This window comes from Bactrocera tryoni, chromosome 3 (genome assembly GCF_016617805.1).
Source record: "Bactrocera tryoni isolate S06 chromosome 3, CSIRO_BtryS06_freeze2, whole genome shotgun sequence".
In the NCBI taxonomy this organism is placed as follows: domain Eukaryota; kingdom Metazoa; phylum Arthropoda; class Insecta; order Diptera; family Tephritidae; genus Bactrocera; species Bactrocera tryoni.
The window spans coordinates 47,001,998-47,018,726 of record NC_052501.1 but is presented as its reverse complement, the minus strand read 5'-3'; the positions used below and the strand labels follow the sequence as shown (position 1 = coordinate 47,018,726).

The 16,729-nt window shown below is 36.6% G+C and overlaps 1 long non-coding RNA gene across 1 annotated transcript; it reads left to right on the top strand.

Moving 5' to 3' along the window:
• Positions 1-257: 257 nt before the first annotated feature.
• On the top strand, positions 258-11,212 carry LOC120772431. The gene is made up of 3 exons (XR_005705061.1): positions 258-3,437; positions 3,691-3,935; positions 10,164-11,212. It is a non-coding gene; the product is annotated as an uncharacterized LOC120772431 (long non-coding RNA).
• The last annotated feature ends 5,517 nt before the right edge of the window (positions 11,213-16,729 follow it).

Below are 16,729 nucleotides of genomic sequence, written 5' to 3'. Positions count from 1 at the left end.
ACATTTTATGCTTTGATCGCAAGGTTACGAATTTTTCAAATCAAACATTTTGTATTAAAAATTTAATTTGTAATAAATTGAAACAGATGACTCTGTGCGCGCTTTGGCTGAAAATGGTAAAACACTAAGTTCGCAAATACAAAAACTATTAATTCTAATTTTTATTTATAAATATTAATTTTATGCTTGGGATTAAAATTTTTAATTCATATTTAGGGAATAAATTAATATTTTTCAATCCGGAGTTAGAGATTCGAGTTAATTTTCTTAAATTTTAGTTTGTGAATTAACTCTTTGTATGCTTACTAAGATTACCCCTTTCTCCACAACAAATCAGGGTATAGCTCTCCCCTGTGCTAATTAAATATTTACTAAGTTTCAAGCAAAACTTAATTCTAAATTTTAAAGACTTTACATACTGCCGCAAGAGTATAAAATAACATCGAAAGAAAATCTCAATGTCAGGCTGTTACAGCAACGAGAGGGTATCAAAACTACAAGCCAACGATTGGTAATGTTAAGCTGAACGAATGCTGGCAGCATGTAGTCCATATACTATCTTTACAGTTACCCGCCGGGTGTCTACTGATATTTGTGGTATCTTCGGGAGCTACCACTATTGGCAGTTGTTGGCCTGGCGGTTGTTGACTCTCGATAGTCGACTTCGGGATGCTTGTTGTTTAGATTGATTTTGTCGCGTTAACTAGTAGTTACGGTTGTTTTTGGTTTTGTTGTTATCACTTATAGTATACTGATTGCCGAACCAGAAAGCAAAGTACCAAATGCGTACCTGCGATATCATGTTCATATACAAGCCTACGCACCGATAACCAAATATACAGATATACTTATAAGAAATATATAGTTTTTCATTGATTTTCTAGTATATGCCTGCCCATAACTAGGTGCGTTTATGCATTTATTAATTTAACTGCCTTCTAATATGTTGCAAAGAGAATGTGCGAGTGCGGACTTAACAAAGCACGTAATTGTGTGTACTCTTGTTATCCTAAATATTTACCATCAAAATCATTGTTGCAGCCAAGTAATGTAGAAAGAATGGAAAACTGTAATTTATTTGAGGGAAAAACTACAATATCTTCTTAAAGAACTGAATTCACTAATACTGTTAATAAAATATACAATCCCACTATTAAGAAGAAATCTTTCCGTAAACTCCTTAAGCAAATACATTTAAAAGGTTATTCTTAATATCTAGTAAATTAGTGACAGTACGTCTCAAGTCCGAAACGTGTTTTTGAGCCTATCTACTGTTGAATATCTATGGAATTCTTATGGTAAAGGATACAACTCGACAAAGACCAAACAATGGGAAAGCCTATGTATATGTGCATTAAAATATACATAAGAAGAATTCTTGATATACCCAGCATATCTCATTTTATAACAGTTTCCATGCCAACACCTAAAAATTAAAAATTATGGTCACCATTAATTAAAGGACATGGAACATTTTGATAAATCTCTGCTTGTCTTATGACATCATTCATCACAAGGGTGGCTTTGTCGCCTTGAACTGTGAAAGAAACAGGAATATACAAGTGTGATCAGCCACCTCCAAAACTAAATATTCAATAGCAATTCCTTCTTAAATCTCCAAAACTGACACACTCATTTTTACTATTATGAACAGCTTCAAGGTTTCGAGATTAATTCAATTCGCAAATCTGAAACGACAATAAACGTTTCAATATTAACTGCGTCTTTTGTATTTAACACTTTATAATTCAATATCGTAGTGCATCTGGAAAAATTATCTAATGATTTTTACTCAAAATTGTTAAGTTTCCCACTTCGTGAGCCTTCAGTGTACTGACTTTTATGTTGAAAAAACGAATACGAGTTTTATTTAATATTTTTAGGTCGAAAGCGCAAAATAGGTTTATCAGATGTTTTGTTAAAATGAATAGGAAAGAATATGATCAATTGTATGGAACCGCAAACTATGTGATTCCTGAAATGCACACACCACGAAATACTGAACTTTTGAAAACAAGTGGCTATTTTTGATAGAGCAGGCGAAAGTCGTGTCCAGCTGTCATGTTATATTCATTCAGTATTGTTTGGCATTTCATTACGGAAATACTTACGTCAGAACAACGTTTACAAATCCTCCAATCTTATTTCGAACATTCCTGTTTTGTAAAGAATGTGCTTCGCGCACTTCGCTCAACTTATGGTCATGTTATATCACACCGTTAGACTTTTAGAGACTTCTCGCTTCGATTCAGGCCTTGGAGTAAAACATCACTTGTGTAATCAACATTTTGACTTAACGGATGGACCATCTTAGACGTAGCCGTGGCCAATATTTGAAAAAGATAATCTAAAAATAAATGAGAAAGTAATAAAAATCCCTCATTAAATTTGAACTTTCTGTATTTTTTCCTCGAAAGGAATGACCTTTTATATTTTCGGTATATTTTTGCATGTTTCGACTTACTTCTAGGTACATGCATCATCAAGTTACTTGCATTTTATTTCGGTGGTTGTTTTATTTTCATTTCGATTTCTCAAAGTGATTATCGCTTTTTTATAACGAATTTCAACCATCATATATGTCTACATAGTGATGAATTACTACATTCGGAAACGTGCAACGAATTTAGGTCATGCGATTCTCTTTTTGTTCGCTCGCACCGAACCTTAAATGGGAAATTGATGGATCAACAACAAGCTCAAGCTTCTGTCAGCTAATGGTCGGTAGTTGTATGCCCATTTCACACACATATGCAACCTTTAAGTCAACAAATAATGCGAAAATGGAAAAATTGGACAACAGCCCCAGGTGACTTTATTGCGCATATATCAGCCAATATGTGGGCTATCTTTTTAAAATTTAGAGAGATTAAAATGAGGGGAAATCTGATTCTAGATCACATATAACTAAGAAGGCTAGAAGATATTTCCCTATATTAGATCCTGACGAGTTGTAAAAGTATGAAATGTTCGGCTATACCTGAACTTAGCTCTTCCGTACTTGTTTTTGATTATTTGTTGACTCAAAGTGTTTGTACTTGCAAGTGTGTGCATTCAAATCTACCATAAGCCATCGAAAATTAGCTTACAGATGCTAGAGCCGGTAGTCCATCCATCAACTTGACATTTTACAGATTAGGGCGAGTGACAAAACTGGACTCGGCTCTACGCAACAAATAAAGCAGAAACAAATAAAATTTAAAAGAGTGGACAAACTAATGCAATAGCCCATATTAAACATACCACTTCTCCGCCTGAAAGCAACTATTTATATAAATAAGGTGGTGGAACTCGATTGGCGAACTTTCGAATATCATGATTTATCTTCAAGTGGAGACATATGATGGCCGCAAGATGTGGAGAAGGGGCATATGCGCTGATGTTAGCTTTGAGACAGCGCAATAGAAGCGAAAAGGCGGAATATAGTACAGTTGCAAGTAAGTCGAAATATGATCACAACTTAAAATGGTGCATACCACACAGCGTCTAATTAAAAACGAAAAATTTAATTAATTAAACAAAGGATAGATCAGCAAAACTTTACATATAAATAAATTATAAAGGTTTTAGGACATTGGTTCAAATTAAAAATTTAAACTTTTGTATAGTATTATGCATTGCATCCTCACGACCTAAAAAAAACATTTTCGATATTTCTAACTTTTTCTTTACATTCGTTTCCCTAAACAGCTTCGATCGCTTTATGCCATATCGTTCGACTTCTCGCTACAACGTGTTACTAATGCACTTATCAACGAGCTCAACTTTACGGCCCGGTGCCCAATTAGTACAGCTCTACAACAACAACACCATATTATGAATCACACTGCTCTTGCAGCAACATGACCACTGCCAGCATCTTGCCAACCACCGGGACAGCGCCCGTTTCACATTTCAATAACGCTGAAATGCAGAGTGACAAGCAGATGTCACAGGTAAGAATTTTACTCCATTACTCACGAATACTTAATTAGGTACGGTACTATCATACAGTCGTTTTTCTTAACTGTATATATCGGGTGATTTTTTAAGAGCTTGATAACTTTTTTTAAAAAAAAAACGCATAAAATTTGCAAAATCTCATCGGTTCTTTATTTGAAAAGTTAGATTGGTTCATGACATTTACTTTTTGAAGATAATTTCATTTAAATGTTGACCGCGGCTGCGTCTTAGGTGGTCCATTCGGAAAGTCCAATGAGTTTGGGCAACTTTTTCGAGCATTTCGGCCGGAATAGCCTGAATTTTCTTCGGAAATGTTGTCTTCCAAAGCTGGAATAGTTGCTGGCTTATTTCTGTAGACTTTAGACTTGACGTAGCCCCACAAAAAATAGTCTAAAGGCGTTAAATCGCATGATCTTGGTGGCCAACTTACGGGTCCATTTCTTGAGATGAATTGTTCTCCGAAGTTTTCCCTCAAAATGGCCATAGAATCGCGAGCTGTGTGGCATGTAGCGCCATCTTGTTGAAACCACATGAGTCAACATTTAAATGAAATTATCTTCAAAAAGTAAATGTCATGAACCAATCTAACGTTTCAAATAAAGAACCGATGAGATTTTGCAAATTTTATGCGTTTTTTTTTTAAAAAAAAGTTATCAAGCTCTTAAAAAATCACCCGATATAAAGTTTGTATATGGTCCTATATTAGTGTATATTCCTCTGCAAGCACAGGACCGATTTCTTCTCTCCACCTCCCCCTTGGACTCTTCAAATGACTCCACATTATACAGTATCCGCGTTTTCCGATAAGACCCTATCATGTTGCAGTTGCAATAAATTGATATATTCGCATTCACACACTTTCTGGGTATTACCACAGGAAACAAAATTTTCCAACCAAGTAGCTGGAGCAATCATACGCCATGTCGACCTTTCAATTTCTCTTATAACTTTACATGAGCTGTTACTACAAATTAACTGATTGATGTGACATAACTACAGGATTATTAAGAAAATTCACTAAACGCTATGAATATTAAAAAAATCCACAACACAATTCCTTTTATAGAATTATGAGTCGTTGAGAAGCCACTTAATATACTTGCATTAAAAACTATTCATCGTACTTCATTGGAAATTTTGATGGTGCCCAATCTCATCTGAAGACTTGCCAATTCATTCCAGCTTATCTCGATTTGCTTTGATTTGCTTAGCGCCAATGCTGATTTTATTTAATTTTGATTGTTTAAAATTTTATCAGTTTATATCATTTAAGAAATTTAATCATACTGCAAAGCTTGATTGTCCTCCAACATAATGCTAATTCATCCTAGGTTGAGCTGATTTCTCAGTGAAAAGCCACCTATACCCACAGATATTTCATCACCCTTAATCATAGTTTTCGTTAAAATAAGTGTTTATTTTTAATAAGTGCTTGTTGGCCCTCTTTAATATCTTCTCTGTCTGTACAGAAGATGTTTCAAACTTGTGTATCACTAATATTTTTACAATCTAAAATATATCGACTAGAAATTATAAAGAATTTAAAAATAGTGGCAAAGTTTAATAAAAATAGGATTGTGTTGAAACACGACACAGAGTGTACATTTTAGTAGCATGTTGCAAGTGTATAATAGTACAAAAGCCACACATCCAACGTTTCGGCTATTGGCGATTTTTATTTCGGTATAAAGCACAGCTATGACAGATAATTTTCCTAAGGTCAATTACACCGACAATCTTAATTTTATTTAACGACGAATATAACAGTAAATATTAACAAAGACATTGCCGCAGATAACAGTATATACTCTCATATCTACTTGTAGCCGATTCACTTGTGTATGTGTTTGTTGTATACGCACCGCCTTTGCTAGTAAGTAGAGATTTAGAGGCAAACCTTGTGCTGGTAATTGGAACTAACTTTAAGTGAAATAGAAGGATTTATTCAATGCATTCTTAATTAAGTGGTAGCACTGTGCTACGGAAATCTTAGATATAAGATGTTAAATTTGTTGTCATCGCAGCATTGATTTGAGTGGCGTTGAATAATTTAAATATGTATACAGCAGGGCTGAGAAGCTACCAAAAATCAATGATATAAAAAACCCGAGTCTCAAGTCTAATTGCGGAAAACGCAGTGACAGCAAAGAATACTATATGGATGAGGGTGGTTAAAAAATATATATTAAACATATGTGTATTTATCTTTGGCGAAACTCAGCATAAGGCGAAGCTCAATGAAAACAGTTTCAAATGAAAAGGCATTCCGCTGGAAAGAAAATTTACCTTCGCGAAAGTGCCGAAAAAGCGTTGTTGTTGCAACGATTATCCAGACACTGTTTGAATGGTAAGACCTGAAAATTTATTTACGCCTTAAGATCATTTTACTCAAAAAATATCAACACGTTCCATACGAGTCGATCCATAGGGAGAGAGGTGTTAGGTTAGGTTTAATCGGACAAACAAAAAAATGGTTGGAGTCATGCGAAGATTCATTGCATGCAAAACATATTTTTTATACGTCAGGGTCAGTTCTGAATAGGTAGGAGTTTCGCAGGGTAACTCAATCACCTCTTCAGCGATGAGTGGTGGTTTGTCTCTAAGGACGCAATTCACTGAGAGGAAGTCTGTGAAATTGTTAACACCTTCACTGAGATTTGCGTTCAGTGCATGTCTGAAGTTTATTGCGACCGTGATCTGGTCATAAAATAAGGCTGCATCGTCGACGGAATCAAGAAATGATCCCTAAATGCTCTCAGGAGGTGACTCCGCTATAAGCAAATGACTACAAGGTGATTTTTACGAAGGAATCCTAGTAGAAATCGCTTACAGAACAAGTAGATACTGTCGGAAACACCCTGACCTGTACTTTGACAATAATCGTGCTCGTATTTGCTCAGATAGAGTTTTTTGCATGACATGATCAACATAAAAAAAGATATGTTGTATTTCACTATCCGTAAAGTATTTCCTCAATTGAAGGCATTTTCTCATGTAAATGGGGTAGAAAATAATCCTCAGTGAAAGCAGTAATTTAATTGGCGTAGCAATAAAATATGGCTATTAAAACGATACTAACGCTGCATTAAAAATAAATGTAACGGACTAGTCAGTGCCTTATATTGTGTGTTTTTGTATGATTCTACTATAAAAGACTCTTCTTGAATTCTGGTGGCAAAAGGATCAATGAATTATCGAAGCTTCCAAAAGCCGGAATGTTCGCTCTTGATTACTTTGGGATCACTGCTAACTTCGTCCTTTCATCAGATTTTCTCGAGAGAATGAAATAATCTGCTTATATTTTACTCTCTATACAACTCATTAGAGCAGCCTTTAGACCACTGTTACCTTCTAAACTAATCCATCAATTGAACAAGTGTTTATGTGGAAGTTGAAAAACTCCGCAGCTGAACGCATCCATTATCGCAGTATGTCTTCTTTCGCGGTCATTATCTGCTAGCCCCTCTACCATTTCTCCCATAATATTGTATTGGTGACACTTGTACTCGTGTCAGCCCTACATTTTGCGTTTCTATGTGTGAATATATTTTTATTATTGGCAGATGCGTTGGCTGTCAGGCCGACAGCTTGATTCAGTCTCATAGGTGGGTGTGCAATTGTGTACAAGGCTATGTACAGAAGAATAAAAAAATTTGAAGTGTAAATGGGTAAACATTAAAAAGTTACCAGTTGAACATATGTATAACAAGTAAGGAAGGCCAATAATAAACGAAAATGTAATCTTGACCTATTTATACCCTGACAGCCTCCGCCCAACCACCAAATTCGCAGTTGTAAGCAAAATCCTCGTAACAACCAGCTTCCCTTACTACAACGTACTATAAAAGCAATCATGTGTATGTATGGTATGTATCTGCACTAAGTAGTAGTCTTAATTTCGATGAAAGATTTATCACGGCGACCTCTTCAGGGATTTTCGTTTCGAAACGTTGTGAATGAATGGAAACCTACAAGCGGATATAATTGACCTTATTTTTCTTAGAGACGCCAACAATGATAGCAATGGTACTGCCATATTGTCGCCTTTTCTGATTTTCATCGCTTTTCGGTTTTGTTTTTTACTTGAGTTTATCGATGCTTGTTTGACTTCCATTTTATTTGTTCGCTCTAATGTAAAAGTGTTTGGAATATTTGCAAGGTTTGTAATTTTACTGCGGAGTGACACTTGAATGTTTACCTGCGCACTAGTGTGCCTGCGTCGTTATATGGTGGGCATTTTAAATTTATTTTAATTTCAGCAATAAAGGTGCTATTCACTTTAAGTTTTTTGGAAATTTTTATTGACAAAAGTGACGAATTTTCAACTTTTTATACTCTTGTAACCAGTTTCGAGTTCGTAGATGGACGTAATCGGACCTCTGCCATGCCCACAAATCACCATTAACCGAAAATCTATAAAGTGCCATAACTAAGCACTAAATTAAGATATAAACCTCATATTTGGCACATTCCAACACAGTAGCAAGGAGAACTTCTGTGTAAAAAGTTTTGAAGAAGTGGGTGTGGTCACGCTCTCTAATATGTTTAATGAACATATCTCCTAAACCACTAAAACTACAAAAACTAAATTTGCTAAGCTCGACTGTTCAAAACTACTAAAAGCGCAATAAATCCAAAACTAAACACGTCAGGGAAATTAAACTTTACCTCCGGAATGGTATAAGAAGGAAGTATGAGAACTGTTGTGAAAATTAGACGACGGGATCCGACCAACCGATTTCAACTAAATTTAGTACGTATAATTTTTCTAACATTCCATGACTCAGTGTGAAAATAGGCAAAATTGGATTACAGCTACGCTTACTTTTCATATAATACAACTTAAAATTCCTTTTGATTCTGTCACTTTCCAGTACACAAATTAAGAAGCAATTAGTATAACGGAATAAAATTTTGCAGTAATATTTCCCTCAAAATCCAACCAAACCTGTTCAAGGCACTAGGTACCGAATATAGAGACCCCAGTATCTAAAGAGGACTTTTGACAGAAATTGTCTTCCAATGTGAGAGATATTTAATTGAAATTAAGGGATAATCTTTCTCCGACAATAATATGTTTGAATGCCAAAAATTGATCGAATCGGTTCAATACTTCCCTGAGCCCCCACATACATTTTTGAACTTCCAGGTGACTTTATGCTGGATATATCTGCCAATATATGAGTTATCTTAATGAATTTGAGAGAATTCGTTTTAATCATGACAGTGTATTTTTGTATCAAAAAATAGATAAATTTGAGTGCAAACTTGTCACTGCACAAATGTCATTGGAAGTACTACCAACTTACAGAAAATAGAATTTACCGATTCGAAAACCACGCGAAGTATAAATTAAAAATTCACCTTTCAATTTAATCACAGCAGTATTTCTTATTCTTTTAGTTGTTTGCCTTATTTTGGATGTTTTTTGACTTTCGGATGTCAATACAATTCAATTTCAATCCACCATGTGCCATTTTGAAGTCTTCAGGCAATTCGACTTCGAAAAATTTCAGCGGGTTTAAAAAACTTCATAGCTTTCTTGAGAAAAACTTTTACTTTTACTGCTGCTTACTCCACTTCCCATAGTCGACAGGTAATAAATTAACTAGAGAATGTATTATCAAAGCGATAAATTAGTCATAATCACCATCAAGCCATCACCAGCCACATTACTTCCACAATTGCCAGTGGAATGGTACCGTTAATGGCATTGCTCTTGAACTTGGTAATAAGAAACATTTCATCTTGGCTTATGTTATACATTTGGACGCTTTGTCAAACGATTAATGTTTCTTCAGAAAGGCTAATCACTATGCATGCGTTTACATCAACGAATTCTAGATGTGTTTTTTTTTTTTTGTGTGACGGCATGCTGATTTAAGTGTGGACAGTTGAGCTAATGCGGCATAACGCTAAAGTTTTAGTCTTTTTGAAATCACTAAAGAATATTTTTACTATGAATTTTACCATTTGAAGTAACTGAGTTAACCATCCACAATTTTAATAACAATTTAACAGCGTTGGTTTGGAAGTATTCGTGTCGTGAGTTAGGTTAGACTAGATAAAATACATATATTGCTAAATTGGTTACTAAGTGCTAGAGCTGATTATAGTCGTCGAATGTACTATGATGTAATTACATGATGTAATTTGCAAAATATCTACTTGTATATTATGAGCAGTTAATTTCATTTTTCTCTTTTCTATTTAATTTTCAGTACCATCATCACTTCCGCTGTTCTAAATAGAGCACATAGAGCTTTCTTATTCGAACTGGTACTCGTTTTGGATCTCAAGGGCTCTTGCGATCAATTCGAAGTTCTGTTATTGGCATAAATCAAACCTAATGAAAGGTGCATCAGAAGAACGACGAGGAGTTCACGGCAATGTACACCCGAAATTTACTAAAACTGGGTGCTGACGAGCATGCGGCCGTTGTGGAAAAGCTCATCAGAGAAAGTATTAGACTAACGTATTTACTTCACTATAAATTAATTATTTTTTATTTTAATAAAAAATATGTAAATAAAACTTTGTGCTAAATTAGGTTTTAAACAAATTGATCTGTCGAAAGAAACATGTAAGTTAAAGCATTTATTTTTAGGAACTGCTACCGCTTTCCGTTCTAATCTACTTAAATAAAAATAATCAAAAAAATGGAACTATAAACAAAAATTGGCTTGTTTTTGAATGAATCAAACGCTACTCGTAAGTGAGCATATGGTTTAAGTGGAGTACGTTTCGCAGAAACGCAGTACTTCGAAATACTTTAAGGTATCTCTAGATATTTGCTAAATCGAATTTGTTTGGTTTTGGCCAATATTTAGTCATAAGGTGGCAAACTTTAAACAAACTATTAGTGCAAAATTATATTCCGTTACATCAATTGCTCGCTGGTTTATATACTGGAAAGTGAAAGAATTAACAGGAATTTAATTTTGTGTTATAAAGGAAGTAGACGTGAGTTTGCTCCTATTTCGCACATTTTCACACTGTAAGTAGAGAATATGAGAAGAGCACTACTTAACTTAGTAGGTAAAATTGGCAAAAATCATTGTCCAATTTTCATTCTAGCTCCCATAAAGCATTTTCATACCATTTTGGAGGTAAAATTTAACGTCTCTGGCGTAATTACTTATTAATTTAATGCGCTTTAGTAGTTTTGAACAGTACCGGAAGTGAGCGGGTTTTTTTTCCCAAATTCAGCCATTTTCGCACTGTTCAAAATTGAACATATTCGTTGCTACCAAAGGACGGACGGACGGACAACATTATATTTAAACCTTTTATATATTTCACAAATATTAAATAAGATAAGAAAAATTTTACTATTGTAATAAATTATACAGTCCACATATATTATATAAGGCAGAGGCAGTACAAAACGTACATAAATAAACACATAAATATACAAGCATTTATTTGCAACACACATACTTATATATATGAGGCACGTGAGTTTTAAGTGTTCGAGAGGAGGAATAAAAATGCCGACGATGTTACTTCTGTGACATTATACTTTATTCTCTTCTTTTTTCAAATTGTGTTCTGCTTATATAACTACTAAAGTGATTACAATTTTCTTAACCTATTTCTTTGTGAAATACAATATTTGTTAAATGTAATCTTATTTTCTATTGAATGCAAACAAACATGATTGTGTGGTTTACCCGATAATGTCTGGGTTATCATTACAGTCAAACATAAGGACCAAAACATGTTTGTATGCATTTGCATTATGTTCTTTATCTCTACTTGTTATCTTAGTTTTTTGTAATGTTTACTTTTTTTTCTTTCATCTTTTATTTTGTCCAATTTAAAATATTTTGTTGTGTGGTGTTTGGTTGGGATGATAGTGTACACATAACTCGTGTGCATTTATATGCAATACGCATGCACTGTTTCGGCAATTGATTACAAATACACTTGTGCACTTGAAAGTAATCCCAAACCATACAGCATAAACAATGCGATAACACACGCACACACATGGATTGCATTGTACAGTTAAAAACAACCCCATGTGGTGTGCAGTCCATACACATACATATATTTAATTAGATAAGTAAGACTTCAAAAATAGTATATAAGGCTTATAAATTTAAAAATAAAATTAGAATGAAAGATTTCTCACTCATGAAAAGACTTTTTCATTTCCCCCTCCAGTGGCAAGATTGACAAAGTCTTTATTAAGTTTAACCCTTATGTGAGCACCCAGTTTTATCCACGTTAGTGAGCACCCAGGGTACCCGGGTACCCCTCACTATAATAAAACACTTTCTAAGTTTGGAAGCGAACGAAATTATAAAAAAAAGTTTAATAATTCTTTTAAGAGATTATAACAAGTAATTTACCTGAGTTTGACTCTTGTCGCACATTTTATTTTTCTGGAAGAGAAATCGTGATAGCGAAATTTCGCGCTCTACGGGTGGGACATGGTCAGTTTTCACCTTTACACGTCGACAGTGAGAGGGAGAAGTGAACAGTTGATGAGGAATGTCGTGTAAAGCACGGAAAGTTGACTGCGTCGATGTGCATAGAGCGGCTTTGCGTTAGAATCGACATTATTAACTATTAATCGAACAGAATACTTTCTGAACTCAATCGAGCATTTATGAGAGATAATACTTGGCAGTTCGTAATGGAAGATCATCTATCACCTCATCAATTCGGATGGTGAGCAAAATTTTGTCCAATGATATTACGACTTTCACCGTACGGGGAACATGATCAGTAAGTCAGAAGAGAGTGAAGCAAAAGACACAGCCGCAGGTGTATCGACTAGAGGGGAAGAAGCAGATATAGAAAATAGCGATGAACACATTGCAAAAAACCGAACTGCGTGGTGTAAGAAACCGCCTGAAATTTGACAAACTGCTTCTCACAATATTTTGCGACAGAAAAGTGGCCCTGCTAGATCTACAGAAACATTACTAGGAGATAAATTTAGGACTATAATCTCAGTTGAAATAATTGATTTTATTGTTCGCTATACTAACCAGAAAGCTCTAATCGTCTATAAATATCCTAACGCGCAAAATCCTAATTCGAATAGAGGGTGGCGTTCGGTTACTGTGTAAAAAATGTATCTGTTCATTGGGATTCTCATTTTCTCTGGCGCCAATAATACTATATGTGGAAGAGTAACTCGTGTCCTCTTTATCTTTATCCAACATATGCCAAGCATGTAAAGAAAATGATAATGCTACTCCTATACGTGATTTATGGACAATGTTCAATGCAAATTTGGGTAAAGTTAAGTACGAAAAATTATATTTATCGTAGACACACACAATTCACACAGTACATTCCTTCGAAACTCGCAAAATATGGCATGAAAATTTGGTGGATTTGCGATACTGAAAATGCCGCCAATGTTCGAGAAAAAAAAATTTAAGAAAGATAGTAATAAAAGAACTTGCAGCTCCGTTCAAAGGAAGTTTCCGAAATATAATAAAGGAAACTTCTCGGCCGATAGCCCATGATGCTAGTGCTGCGTATTTTCTTAAGTTTGTATAATAATTGTATTATTATGTAAGCTTTTATAAAATAAAATAAAAAAAAAAAAAAAAATAATAAAGGAAACTTATTTTACGACTTTGCCTCTTGCTAAACACTTACTCCCATGGAAATTGACAAGCACTGGTACATTGAAGAAAAATAAACCATATACGTTTATATCGAAAGTAATATGTCCTGATTGTGCTGAATAATTAATGAAGATTTTAATAAATTTATGTTACGAATTCATGTTATTAGTTATTTATTATCCCAAGTTATATAGTTAAAACATTTATCTATATTCAATTTCATTTACAGATGATTGCATTGTTTTTCATATAGTGGGTACCCGGGTACCCGGGTGCTCCTCACGAGTTACCTAATTTCATACATAATTTTCAACTTCAAACAATTTTGTTTTCCATTTTGAATACTAAAATAGCTTTGTTGGAAGTTAAATCGCAAGGATCCGGAAGCTCAGTTCGATAAAAAATTATTTCACCGAATTGCTAGCAGAAAAGTGTGGTGGTGGGCACCCGGGTATATAAATATCTTAGTTTCTCATCCGAGGCTTGCTGTTCCTTTTCATTGGGGGTGTTTTTTACGTGGCGGGTCCCAAACCCAGCGCACAACCCTATGTGGGGGATGTTTCGCCTTCTCACTTTAGCTCGCCTTCAAACGGATGTTCTTAGGCTACCCAGAGGATACTTGGTCAAAGACCGGAAGTTGTGAGCTGCTTGAGCCATGTTTCTGGCCACTCCCAAGTGAATGGCGTTCAGAGAGCTTTCCTCAATTGCGTGAACTTCTACACATGACTCCATTCTCCAAACTACCTGGATGTCTCCGGATCGAAAAGCCACCAACCAGATCGATCATCTTCTGATAGACGGAAGACACGTCTCCAGTGTTCTAGACGTGCGTACGCTCCGAGGTCCTAACATCGACTCGGACCACTACCTTGTTGCAGCCAAGATTCGCACCCACCTCTGTGCAGCAAAAGACGCACGTCACCAAACACAAGGAAGGTTCGACGTCGAGAAGCTGCTATCACAACAGACAGCCGAACGATTTACTACTCGGCTTGCACTCCTGCTCTCTGAGAGCACTCGTCATCGTCAACAACTCGGTATAAGGGAACTGTGGGACGTCATTTCAAACTCCTTACGTACAGCTGCAACCGAAAACATTGGTTTTCGGAAAGTACAAAAGAACAGCTGGTACGACAAAGAGTGCCGTGTCGCAGCGGAGAGAAAACAGGCTGCCTACCTCGCAACGTTACGATAGACCACAACACGTGCGAAATGCGTGAGTATTAAGAGCTTGTTAAGCTGGCCGACAGGGTAATGCTCGAAAATTCTGCGAATAAATGCGGCGGCTTACAGAAGGTTTCAAGACCGGAGCATACTCTTGTAGAACCCCCAAAGGTGATCTAGTCACCGATGCACGGAGCATACTTAAATTATAGAGGGAACACTCTCCAGCCTGCTGAATGGCAGTAAACGTACAACACCAGGAGAAGGCGAACACGATTCCATAATCGATGACGATGGAGCAGATGTTCCATTGCCCGATCATGATGAAGTTCGAATAGCAATTACCCGCCCGAAGAACAACAAAGCGGCGGGGCCGATGTATTACCGGACGAGCTATTCAAACACGGTGGCGAAGAACTGATAAGAAGCATGCATCAGCTTCTTTGTAAAATATGGTCGGACGAAAGCATGCCCAACGATTGGAATTTAAGTGTGCTCTGCCCAATCCATAAAAAAGGAGACCCCACAATCTGCGCCAACTACCATGGGATAAGCCTCCTCAACATCGCATATAAGGTTCTATTGAGCGTATTGTGTGAAAGATTAAAACCCACCGTCAACAAACTGATTGGACCTTATCAGTGTGGCTTTAGACCTGGCAAATCAACAACCGACCAGACATTCACCATGCGCCAAATCTTGGAAAAGACCCGTGAAAGGAGAATCGACACACACCACCTCTTCGTCGATTTCACAGCTGCTTTCGACAGCACGAAAAGGAGCTGCCTTTATGCCGCGATGTCTGAATTTGGTTCCCGGCAAAACTAATACGGCTGTGTAAACTGACGTGGAGCAACACGAAAAGCTCCCTCAGAATAGGGAAGGACCTCTCCGAGCCGTTCGATAGCAAACGAGGTTTCAGACAAGGCGACTCCCTATCGTGCGATTTCTTCAACTTGCTTCTGGAGAGAATAATTCGAGCTGCAGAACTTAATCGAGCAGGTACAATCTTTTATAAGAGTGATATCTTCGGCCTCAACACCAGCGCCGTTAGTTCTGCGTTCTCCAGGCTGGACAAGGAAGCACAGAAAATGGGTCTGGCAGTGAACGAGGGCAAGACGAAATATCTCCTGTCATCAAACAAACAGTCGTCGCATTCGCGACTTGGCTCTCACGTCACTGTTGACAGTCACAACTTTGAAGTTGTAGATAATTTCGTCTATTTAGAAACCAATATTAACACCATCAACAACGTCAGCCTGGAAATCCAACGTAGGATTGCTCTTGCCAACAGGTGCTACTTCGGACTGAGTAGGCAATTGAAAAGTAAAGTCCTCTCTCGACGAACAAAAGCTAAACTCTATAAGTCGCTCATAATTCCCATCCTGCTATATGGTGCAGAGGTTTGGACGATGGCAACAACTGATGAGTCGACGTTACGAGATTTCGAGAGAAAGGTTCTGCGAGAGGTCCTTTGCGCATTGACCACGGCGAATATCGCATTCGATGGAACGATGAGCTGTACGAGATATACGACGACATTGACATAGTTCAGCGAATTAAAAGACAGCGGCTACGCTGGCTAGGTCATGTTGTCCGGATGGACGAAAACACTCCAGCTCTGAAAGTATTCGACGCAGTACCCGCAGGGGGAAGCAGAGGAAGACCTCCACTCCGTTGGAAGGACAAAGTGGAGAAATAACCTGGCTTCGGTTGGAATATCCAATTGGCGCCACGTAGCGAAAAGAAGAAACGACTGGCGCGCTGTTGTTAACTCGGCTATAATCGCGTAAGCGGTGTCTACGCCAATTAAGAAGAAGAAGAAGAAATATCTTAGTTATGGTTTCTTTAAAAGTTTTCGGTTAATAGCTCTTGTGAAACGTGGCAGTGGTCCGATTAGGAGCTCGTAATATTTTTATACTCTCGCAACAAATTTGCTAAGGCGAGTATTATAGTTTTGTTCACATAACGGTTGTTTGTAAGTCCTAAAACTAAAAGAGTCAGATATAGGGTTATATATACCAAAGCGA